The 12,159-nt window shown below is 36.6% G+C and overlaps 1 pseudogene; it reads left to right on the top strand.

The window, feature by feature from the left end:
• The first annotated feature begins 3,874 nt into the window (after positions 1-3,874).
• LOC127213647 (uncharacterized) lies at positions 3,875-3,970 on the top strand (annotated as a pseudogene).
• Positions 3,971-12,159: the final 8,189 nt, after the last annotated feature.

Raw genomic sequence — 12,159 nt, 5'->3', positions numbered from 1 at the left:
AGAGCATGGGAAGTGTGTCTCAGACTGCTGGTCCAAGGAATTGTGAGTTGCTTTTATCAGGACACATATGTGTGTATGTTTGTGCATGCGTGTGTGTGTGTGTGTGTGTGTGTGTGTGTGTGTAACTATATGGATATGCTTGTGTGATTTGTTAAAGAAATGCAAACTTAACTTTAGAAGATTTAGTGAAATTTTAAGCAAAATTATATTGTAAGTCATTCTTCATCTAAACTGTCATTGTTAGTTGTGGTTTTTCAGGTCTACTTCATGTAAATTTATTGCATATTTCTTATCAATATCCTTCCTGTGCATGTAATATGGATATTGAGAACTATTTGGTTATGTCATGGGCCTCAGATAGTAAATATTCCCTTCTTTGCTGTGTATGCTGAGTAATTACAAATGTCTTCTTACCATAGCCTAGAATTACCTGGGAAGAATTATTTAGATTAGGTTGGTCTTTAGATATGTCTATAAAGAAGTATCGTGACTGTTAATTGATGTAGGAAGACACAATCCATTTGGACAGAACCATTTCCTGAGCAAAAAGTTCTACATTATGTAAAATGTAATAAAAGGAGCTAGGTGAAAGTAGAAACAGTATCATTTTTATGATCATTTCTCTCTGCTCTTTACTCGGGATGAGGGGTTACTCTCTGCGCCCAACCCTTGCCACTGCACTTCCTCACATGATGGACTGTATGCAATCTACAATTAATTCTTAGATGAAATAACACCTTTCCTCTCCTCTATCTGGTGCTTTCTGTCAACAATAGGAGTGAAACCAGAACATTTTTACAGAGAATCTTTCGTAACATGACCTTTCTTTAGTCTGTATTGTTTATCCTTTCTCAGTACTCCATTATCTAGTCTAGCCTTCAGTTATCTCCAGAACTCTGTTCATGCTCCTCCATGCTTCTGTCTACATTGTAAGTTTTGTCCAAATGCCTCTGCTCTTGTCAGAGAATAATCAACTTTTCATCCTTTGAGATCTGTATGTGTCTTCTATAAGGGCTTTCTTACCTTCCTGGTGCATTCCTACCTTATGCTCTCTCGTTGCCTATTTTACAACAACTGTGGCCTGTTTATCTTTCTCCATCCTAAACTCACATGTGTATCTCATCCCATTCATCATTGGAGAATTCATCAGGTGCATTTCAAATACAGTATGGCAAAAGTAAAGTAATGTTCACAAAAATGATTTGGAATTAGGAACTTACAAATCTAGACAAAATCATACAAACTTATTATAAAGCTGTGGTTATATATTGTTTATGATTTACTAACACCACTGGAGATCAAAATAGTAAAGCAACCATACTAGTTAGCTATGGAAGGTAGGTGGTGGTGGTACATATCTTTAATTCCAGGACTCAGGATTAAGACATAGATGGATCTCTGTTAGTTCAAGGCCACACCGAAATTGTTCCAGTTTAAAAGATACAACTGACAAAATGTGATCTCAAGCCCTAGGATCATATCCTTTCAATTCCAGAACTAGGGAGGTAGAGACAGGAGCTATATGGCTGGACTAAGAAAGGAATATAAGGAGGAGGAAGCAGGACCTTAGAACCTTTTGCCTCTGTGGATTTGTAGACATTGGTTTGCCATTTCACCTGGGTAGAAGAAAGATATACTGGCTTGGCTGCTTTGCTTCTCTGATCTTTACCTTGATGTTTGAACTCCAATATTTGTCTCTGGGTCTTTTATTTTTTGTGCTACGTAAAGCTATACTCAATGTTTAGTGATGGGGCGATGTGAGCCTAAACTCAGCTAACAAGCCTAGGAATGAAATGGAAGAAACAATTCTAAGATGAAAACCCCATAAATGAAATAAGGGTAAAGAGGGCAGTCAGAGATACTCCTAACATTTCTCGAATGGATGAAAACAAGAGTGGACAGTTCCTTAGCTGTATTAAAATTATTTTTTAATATGACTCTCTGAAGGAAAATATTACAGACAAACATATCTCCACAGAAAACAGTCATAGACAAGGATCATGTAAGAATAAGAGGTTAGAAGCTGAGCTCAGAAATCAGTGTCAACAATGATGTAGTAAAGATGGACACTTCCTAAAACCAAGAGCTTTCCAACACTAAAGAGCTTCAGCTTGAAAATGATCATCGTAGGGACAGAGGTGGAAAAGGAAGTGTTGCTTCTGCCTAGGCACTGCTTTATAGCAGGGGTCACTAAGGCTGAGTCTATGGCAGTATGTATGGGATCACAGAAATGTCTCATTTAACCATGAAGAAGCAGGGCCAAACACAAAGGCTAATTATTATGCCCTTTTAAATACCACGACACCTTAAAAATCTCAACATTAACTTCTCTTTGTTTTAGTGCCATGTTTTTTTTTTTCTTATTTTAAAGAACAACTTATGTATTCATTATTATAGGCTATGTTCTTTTTTTAATATCATCCTCTAGACCACTGCAGTTAACAAGAAGATGACCCAACTAGCCTTACCAATTTCACCAAACCAATTTAACCACAGAATAATTTCCTTTATTACAAATGGCATCTTTACTGGGAACTAAATTAGGGGAAGCAAGAACCTGCTGTCTCCTGTGGGCTGTTTTCGCCTACTAGGTGTGAGCACTGTCAGCCTTTGCTAATAATCTCCTGTGGGCCTCTCTCCTACTGCTTCCCAATTTTGTTTCCCTCACTCCTGAACTTATTAACTGAACCCTCTAAGCTGGAGATTTCTATATCAAGCCTGTACCAGAAATGGCAAACAAGTGAAACAGAATAATCACTAAATACCCGGAGTAAGTCAAAAGGAAACGAAGCAAGTACTTGCTGGAGACACCCATTGTCTTGTCCCTTCAGCATCTCAATTATTTTCTCATTCATGCACTACTACAGGCAATAATTCTTCAACATTGCTTAGATCTCAGCCATTGAACTCACAATGTTTGGTAAACTTGAAAGAAAAGAGAGGATGGTGTACTGGAATCAGAAAGGAATAGACTAAGAAGTGGGAGTGAAAGAAAGGGAAGTTACAGTGTAACTAAATGAAGTGTTTCAAGAAATCTGAGTCATTGTATCCAAGATAAACAATAGTAGATACATAAAAATCACACATACAGCAACAATATCTACAAATACATGAGTGCCAGCCAAACCAACTAATCAATTGATGGATTATAAATATAAAAAGGAAACATTAATCTCAGTATTACTTGTGAAAATATTAAAATGATTGGACAGAGACAAACTTGGAAATCAAAGTTGACTGCTTTAATTTTTAAAAAAGTAATGTTCAGTAATTAGAAATAATATGTTCAAGCAGTTAATTATGAGAAGGTAAAGATCATGAAGTTTTGAAAAAATATGGGCAATATATGAATCTTTTAATCATATATATTATATGAGATTATTTGGTTAAAGTTGTGGAAATATGACTGCATAAGTTTGATTCTAAATGTGACATCTTACATAGAAAGGTTTCCAAAATATACAATGTCATATTTAGTTATTCACAATCTTTTGTTACAGACACCAATTTTCATTATTAATGTCAACTTGGAAATAATAATCACACATCAAAATATTTTAGAAGCCTTGTCTAAAGTTCCAAAAAACCTAGCAGGCATTTGGCACAGGAACAGTATGGGACATGATGACATTCTTTTTCCTTATCTCAAAGATGGATGTTCACCATTGTGGGGTTGTGCTTGACATGATTTTACTGTAAGCATTTTTACTTAAAAAAAAAAAAAAAACAAAACAAAACAGGAAATCACAAAGCAAGACACCTAGTACTAGTGTAGATACTCAGGATGCAATGATGCTTGAACGTTGGTTTTTATTATCCAGAAAGTGTGAGATACAGTAGTAAGTAGAGTATAACTGGTAAATAGCATATTTTGGTATTGTATGAAAGGAGAGACAGTTATCACTCCCCTTGACAAAAATGGAAGAGGTCCTTGGGCCTAACACCATGCATACAGTAAATAACAATTTTGAAAGAGTAATACTTAAAAATGAGACAGAGTTAGCAGCTAGGCTAGGCAATTTTTGTAATATGATAGCTAAACTTAGGTTTGGAGCACTAAGTTTAGTGCTACAAATTTGAGTGTCCGATATGTAGGAAAAAAAATCAGTGGGACTGTGAGTGGGGTCCTCTCAATGTATCCTGTCGGGGTTACCCACTATTCTCTCACCAGCCCTCCAGATTCACTCAGTAATAAACCTATGTTATCCCTGAACTCAATTCCCAAGCTCACGCCTTCAGTTTTATGCAGTCTTTTCATCTTGCTAAGACTCCATCCTGAGCCTCCTGGATTGCTGCTTCGTTTTTGGATCCTCTCTGGAAGCCTCCATTGCTACTATTTTTTCTTTTCCTCCTCATGTCCTGACATGAGCCATGCCTACTTTTGACCTTCTTCATCCCGCCCTACTTGGTGTTGTCCCCACCCTGTATGATCCAGGAATGTGATATAATACTGTTCAAATTAATATATATATATATATATATATATATATATATATATATATATATATATATATATATATGCAACGTGAGCACAATACTTCTTCCCATGAGGAACGTTGCCAGATAAGTTCACTCATTTCCGTTCCTCTTCAAGCCAGTCTGTACCATGCTACATCTGATTACTTCATCCGGCAAATGAGTCAAGTATTTAATTGAGTAGGTGTAACAACTGAGTTGCTAGAACTCCAGGGATTGCCATTGCTTTGTGTTAGGAACAAGAGAAATAATCCGTTAAAATATAGTGAAAAGATTTAACACCACAGAAAACTAAATTCTCTTATTAGAATCAGACACATTAAAATGTCTGCATTGATTTCTTTGATGTGACAGTATTCAAAGAATGACAATCAACACTTAAGTCAATCACTTAATAACGACTTCAAAATATAAATCCACCTTTGCCAAACTAAAGGTTTTCTCAGTTGTTAAATGGCAAACTTTTCCCCTCCCTGTTCTGGCAAGATTTTCCCCCTTCTCCCAGCCTGACTTTAGGGTATGGGTCATCTGATCCCATTCTGAGTGTTGGTGATAGATTCAAGGGTGACTGTATAATCTATATTTTGTCATATAAGACTCTACAATTTTGCTTTTTTTTTTATGAACTATATACTTGTATGTTCTAAAGGGGGAATTGGGCATCAGTTCTTTGCTGGCATCTACTTAACTTGAGAAGTAATAAAGCAGACAAAAGAAAGGTGAAAGGGGCTGAGGACAAACGTTTTCAGGCTGTGTGTTTTTTATACATATGTATTATTTTTTTCTTATTTTACATATCGATCTCAGTTCCCACTCCTTCCCTCACTTCCTCCAAAATAATGATCAAAATTAAGAACTATTAGGAGTCTATATCATTTTTTTTCTCTGAGTAGGAACATAAACTGAGACATCAATCTGTTTCAATGTCAGGAGACTTAGGATTTTTGAGACTGATACCCAACAGATATAAGAATATTTCCGGATTGTTGAGACTGATACCCAACAGATATAAGAATATTTCCGGATTGTTGAGACTGATACCCAACAGATAAAAGAATATTTCCGGATTGTTGAGACTGATACCCAACAGATATAAGAATATTTCCGGATTGTTGAGACTGATACCCAACAGATAAAAGAATATTTCAGGATTGTTAAGACTGATACCCAACATATATAAGAATATTTCCAGGCCATTCCCTGATATATGTCATTTAAAGTATGTAGTGCACAGTAACACGACAAGATAGTTCATATTAATTTTATAACTCTATCTTTTAGTTGAATTAAATGGAGTCTTAAAGTGTATCAAATACATGCTACTTTGGCTACAAAACAAACTATTCATATGCCCAGTTTATGATGTTTTATTAAATAGATGTAATTTATTTAAATTTACCTTGTTATTATATTATCATTACCATTATAAATTTAATTATATTTTTATCATATCCTTCAAGTTTTTCTCCAATACAGTGACACTGGGCATATCATGTTCAAGAATAGTTGATCAACATACAATGATCTCTCTAGCTTGTTGCTGTTGTTGATTTGTGAGTATTTACTTTGTTTATTTATTTTTGCTATAGTTTCATGTTTTTATTTTGTTTGCCTATTTTCATGTTGGGTGTGCTTTTGTTCTCTTTTCTTGGTTTGGGGAGATTTTGGTTTTGTATTTGGTTTTTGTTTATTTTTTGAGAAATAACATAAAGTTGGCTGGGTAGGGAAGGGGAGAGGATCTGGAAGGACATGGGAAATAAAAATTTAAATCAGGAATTCTCACTATTCCGCTGTGTGGTCATTAGAAACCTAGCATGGGTCCATAAATGCTGTGGTGTCAATGTAACAACCCCAGAAAGAAAATCAAAACCATGATGATGGGCATCTTTAAAGTTTTTGGATTTAAGTTTTTAATGTCTTACTGCACAGGCTTGATCTCATGATCAGGCCCAGACAAGAGGAAATAAAATGGAGCCATATCAGGACATGTGGCACAGGTACTCAGGTGTGTTTATGGTGATAAGAGGGAAGGTTGTGTAAAACAAAAATGAAAGGACTATCACAGGAGAGAGACACAATTCAACCAAAGATACAAATGTTACACCAAAATAGAGCAGTTTGATTTAAACATGTGATGTTTTCTTCTTACATCTAAACTGATTGGTTCCCAAACTGAAAGAATTAAGTGGAAACCCATCCCACAGAATGAGACTCTCTTCTCAATGGCTGTTCCCATCAGGGTTCCTTTCACGGTGACAAATGAGAAGTAGTGTGTTTTGAACATTTGTGGGCACACAATCTTTAACCAATTCCTTCCCATCTTGTCCCAAATAAATCTGTTTCAAGGCTCCAAATAGTCAAGAATTACATACTTGCTAACTCCTGTCCTATAAATGGCTACCTCATTGGCCTTTTTAGCTTTAATGCTCAACTTGACACAGCCTAGAGACACGTCAAAATAGAGTTTCTATTGAGTAACTGCACAGATTATATCGGTTTATGGGTCATACCTGAAGAGGAGTGATTTGATTGTCATATGATGTAGGAGGGACCAATCATCTCTGGGTAGCACTATTCCGTGATCAGGTGGTGATAGGCTATGTAAGGCTATGTAGCTGATTATAAGGTGACCAGAGCTCCAAGAAGCATTATTCTTCCATCGTTTCTGTAACTCCCTGCTTGGGTCTCTGCCCCTAATTTCTTCAATAATGGGCTATAACCAGTAGGCAGAAATAAACCATTTCCTCACCCAACTTGCTTTTGGTCAGAGTAATTTTATCATAACAATAGAAATATAAGCACAGCATTTCTGAAATTAGCAATATTTCAGTGTAAGTAACTCCTTCGGGGTCCTGGCTTTCTCCTGATGAGATGGATGTGACAATGGGAATTCCAGTAGCATATCTCTACCCTTAGCAGAAACATGAATTTGAAATATCCATTTCACATAGGAATTTGTCTTCATGGGGCTTAATGAGAGACCAGAAAGCATTAGATATTTCTGACCAGGGTCCAACTTGAATACTCCCAGGATGGTAAGAAATGAAGAAAATGTCCACGAGCAGTCAAAAGATACCTGCTGAGTTCATTTGTCAGCAGTCAAAGGGCAATGGAAAGCTGTGCAGTTTCCCCCCCAAACTGTGAGAAAACCAAGCATTTAATACCTCCATTCCAAATGCAAACCCATCAAACATTGGCAGGTTTGGATTGTTTTATTTTGAGGCTTTAGCTTATCTCCATGGGATAAAAGCCTTTCCAAATGGGCTTTAACTAAAAATGTCATCCATCCCAGCTGTTCCCTGGTTAGCAGTAAGAGTGGTGACAGAAGGCTCCTTCTCATAGTCCTCTTCCATAATATCATTATCTAAATTTGCATGGCAAAGATGTGGCTGCTATTTATATGTTGATTATTACAGTTCTGCAGTTTATTTTTTTCCCAGCAGAGTTGAAAATTATATTTAGAAAAGCTGACATCATCTTTAAATATACATTATAGCTCTCATTTCGTATAGATGAGCTGTTGAAATACACGCCACCTACTCGTCTTCTGAGAGGGAAAAATGGCATAGACGCTTCACACATGGTTTTATATATATATATACGTGTGTGTGTGTGTGTGTGTGTGTGTGTGTGTGTGTGTGTGTGTGTTGGCATGGATGTGAACTGGAAGCTATAAGATTATGAAGCAGTCTTGTGCACTCTGTTTTATGCCTTCTCAGCTTGATTTTTATTTTAAAGTATATGGACAATGTGACTTAGTCTTGGAGAACAGCTTCTGAATTCTACCTTTGGTCATCATAGTTACATATTCTTGGAAAGGTATTAACCTATTGTAAAATTCTGCATTCATCTGCCTGAAAGGTGAGGATGAGTGTTGATGAACAATATTAGAATTAAGCATTTTGGTTCACTAAAAAGATAATAAAAGCCATGACTCATCCTTTTACTTTGCGTTCCCAACTGTGAACTCTCATAGGCTATGTTGTTTGATTTCGTGACAAATTGACTGAGCCACCGAGGGCAAAAGTATTCGCTAAAATAGTATTCTGATTGTGTCTATGAGTGTATTTGGGAAGGATTAATAGACTCAATGAAACTAGTTGCCCGCTGTAATGTAATTGAGTTTCATGCAGTTACATAGAGTAAAAAAGCAGATTCTGTCCAAAACAAGAGATGTCTTTTTTCCACTGCTGCCATAGAAACGAGAAAACTGGTATGTCTTTTCTCTGTCATTGTATTTGAACAGATGCATTGTATCACTGTCAGTCTTCAAGTGGTGTCTGCACTGTCCATTCTCCTGTGTCTCAGGCTTGGTCCCTATAATCATGCAAACCTCATGTTCTCTTATATACCCCCTCTCTTTTCTCCCTGCTCCATGTGTGTGACTATATATAAACACACGTATATATACATAAATATATATACGTGTGTGTATATATATATGAGAGAGAGAGTGTGTGTGTGTGTGTGTGTGTGTGTGTGCATGTGTGTTATATGTAGGTAGTTAGGTAGTTACACTTCCTGTAGCTTGTGTTTCTGGGCAAGGCTAATACTTATATTACCTATTTTTGTGTGTTCTTCCTATTAGTGATTTCTCAAGAAAGATAATATAACTCCATATTCCTATTTTTATTTCTCAAAACTAACAGATGAGGAAATTGAGGCCCTGAGCAACATACTTTTAATCTTGAGAGTTAGTATTGCTTGCACAGTAGAAGCAAAATGAGATATCTGATGTAATGTTTTACCACATATTGTGTAGATGTTATATGTGAGACAGAGTCAGCTGTAGTCCTAGCATGGGAATTCTGAAAGCCTTCTGTTTGAATTTGCAGTGAAATACCATAAGTTTGCTGACCTCAGGCAATTTGAGAGCTACATCTCATAGCATTGTACTAGGATACATAGCAACTCATGAAATTGCAAGCTGTGCAGTGGATTTAGAGGCAGCAAAAAAAAAAAAAAAAAAAAATAGAAAAATAAAGAAATTAATTTCCCTGACTGTCACCCACATTCAGAGGGCTTAGTTCAGTCCTTTGCAGGTGCAGGTTCCCCAGCTGCCAGTCCAGACTGAGTGAGCCCTCACTATTTTGGGTCAGCTGTTTCTGTGTGTTTCACAATTATGGTCTTGACCCCATTGCTCTCTTCTACTGATAACTTGGCCCAATGCTTAGCTGTGGATCTCTGCATCTTCTTCTGTCAGGTACTGGATGAAGGTGACAAATAAGATAATCATCAGTCTGATCTCAGGAGAAGACCAGTTCAGATACCCTATTCACTATTACTTAGAGTCTTATCTAGGGTCATCCTTGTGGATTCCTGGGAATTTCCCTAAATCCAGGTTTCTTAATAACCCCATAGTGGCTACCTCTATCAAGATATCTCTTTCTTAGCTCTCATTTCTGTCTGTCTCCTAACTCTATCATCCTGTCCCCTCATGTTCTTCTCCCTCTCCACTTATCCCCTCCACAATCTCCTTATACTATCTCCCCTCCCCCTATTATGTTCACAATTTACTCAAAAGATCTTGTCAATTTACCCTTCCTGGGAGAGGGATCCATGTATGTCTCTCTTAATGTCCCGCTTGTTATATAGCTTCTCTGGGGTTGTAGACTATAGGCTTATTATCCTTTGTTTTATAGCTAATATCCACTTATGATTGAGGACATATAGTGTTTATCTTTTTGTGTCTGGGTTGCCTTATTCAAACTATCTTTATTTTTTTTTCCTAGTTCCATATATTTTGCCTATAAATTTCAAGATGTCATTGTTTTTTACCTGTGACTACTACTCCATTATATAAATGTACCATATTTTCTTTATCCATTTTTTTAGTTGAGGGTCATCTAGTTTGTTTTCACATTGTGGCTATTACAAATTATCCTGCTGTGAACATAGTTGACCAAAAGTCTTTGTGGTATAAATGCACATCCTTTGGGTATATGCCCTAGAGTAGTATTGCTGGGTCTGGAGGTAGATTAATTCTCTTTCCCTGTCTATTTAATACAGTAGTAAAAGACTTAACAAGATCAACAAAAGAAGATCAAGAGGATAAAAATTGGAAAAGAAAAAGTGAAGTGTTCACTATTTTCAGATGATATGATAATATACACAAGTGACCCAAAACTTCTACCAGGGTACTCCTACGGATGATAAACACCTTCAGTTATATGTCAGGATAAGATACTAACTCAAAAATCAATAGCCCTCCTATATAGAAATAATAAATGGCATGAAAAAGAAATCAGAGAAACATCACAATTCATGATAGCCATAAACAACATAAATTATCTTGTGACTAACTCTAACCAAACAAGTGAAAAAGCTGTATGACAAGAACGTTAAGTCTTTAAATAAAGAAATTAAAGAAGATGGAAAGATCTTCCATGCTCTTGGACATGTGGGTTCAACATAGTAAGAATGGCATTCCTACCAACAGCAATCTACAGATTCAATGCAATCCCCATCAGAATCCCAGCACAATTCTTTACAGACCTTGAAAGAATAACACTCAACTTTATATGGAAAAAACAAAAACCCAGGGTAGCCAAAACAACCCTATAGAATAAAGGAACTTCCAGAGGCATCACCATTCCTGACATCAAGCTCTGCTATACAGCTCCATTAATGAAAACAGTTTGATACTGGCACAAAAATAGAAAGGTGAATCAATGGAATAGAGTTGAAGTTCCTAGTATTAATTCACATATGTATGAACACCTGATTTTTGACAAAGAAGCTAAAATTATACAATGAAAAACAGAAACTTTCCTTGAGAACTGTTCTGTCTGTTAATGGAAAGGAAAATCCAGGTGCAGCTGCTAACAGTAGTGAGATGATATTCTCTGCTTTATAAGCTAGTTGGCAAAGGTTCAAATTTAATAAGTCCTTATTCCTGTCAAGCATTTAACAGGCCAGTTTCATGTATGAGACCATTCTTTCTTCCATCCCGTTAAGTAGGTCCTGGTTTGAGCCAAGATCCAGTTTTATATGAAGCTTAAAGGTAAATCATTTTATATAGTATTTGCATAGGCATAATTGTTTCTGCCCACACCATCACCCTGTGGGCCATGTAGCACTGACAGCCTGGTAAATTTGATACCCCATTCTCAGCACATCATGACTCTGCACAAGAAAATACTCCCATTTCTCTAAATCCAGTCTTTCATACTGATTCAGTTTTCTAGATGATGAACCTGCTTTTCTTTCTAGTTTAAATGCAAGTAACATCTTTATCATAAAAAAAGAACTTGTTTTCTTCCTCTGTCCCTCTTTGACTGCCAGAGAGCAAAACTTCAAAGTGAAGTTTGAGAAAGTTCATTTAAAAACTCAGTTCTACATTGACCATTGCAGTTCAAAAACAGTTGAGAATCAACATAATAAAAATCAAACTAAGGTGATACTGGAAATGTAGCTCTGAAAACCCGGATGACTTGTGATTGGTCTAACATTGGTTCTGGAAAGATTTCATCCCTCTACTCTGGTCCCCGAAAAATCAAACATCAAAAGGCCTTTGGCATGACATGTTCTGTCTTGGTTAGTTATCCTCCCAGAGAGAACAGACAATAGTGTGTCCTCAAGGCAAGAGGCAGACAGCAAAGTGTGGGCAGTGGACTGAGGTGGATTTATCTAATCTCCTCTCTTTCTCTTTCTTACTCTCTCTCTCTCTCTCTCTCTCTCACA

The sequence above is a fragment of the Phodopus roborovskii genome, unplaced genomic scaffold, assembly GCF_943737965.1.
Source record: "Phodopus roborovskii unplaced genomic scaffold, PHOROB, whole genome shotgun sequence".
NCBI classification, from domain to species: Eukaryota; Metazoa; Chordata; class Mammalia; order Rodentia; family Cricetidae; genus Phodopus; species Phodopus roborovskii.
Note: the sequence above shows the minus strand (reverse complement) of the source record. Positions and strands in the feature narration are given on the sequence as shown.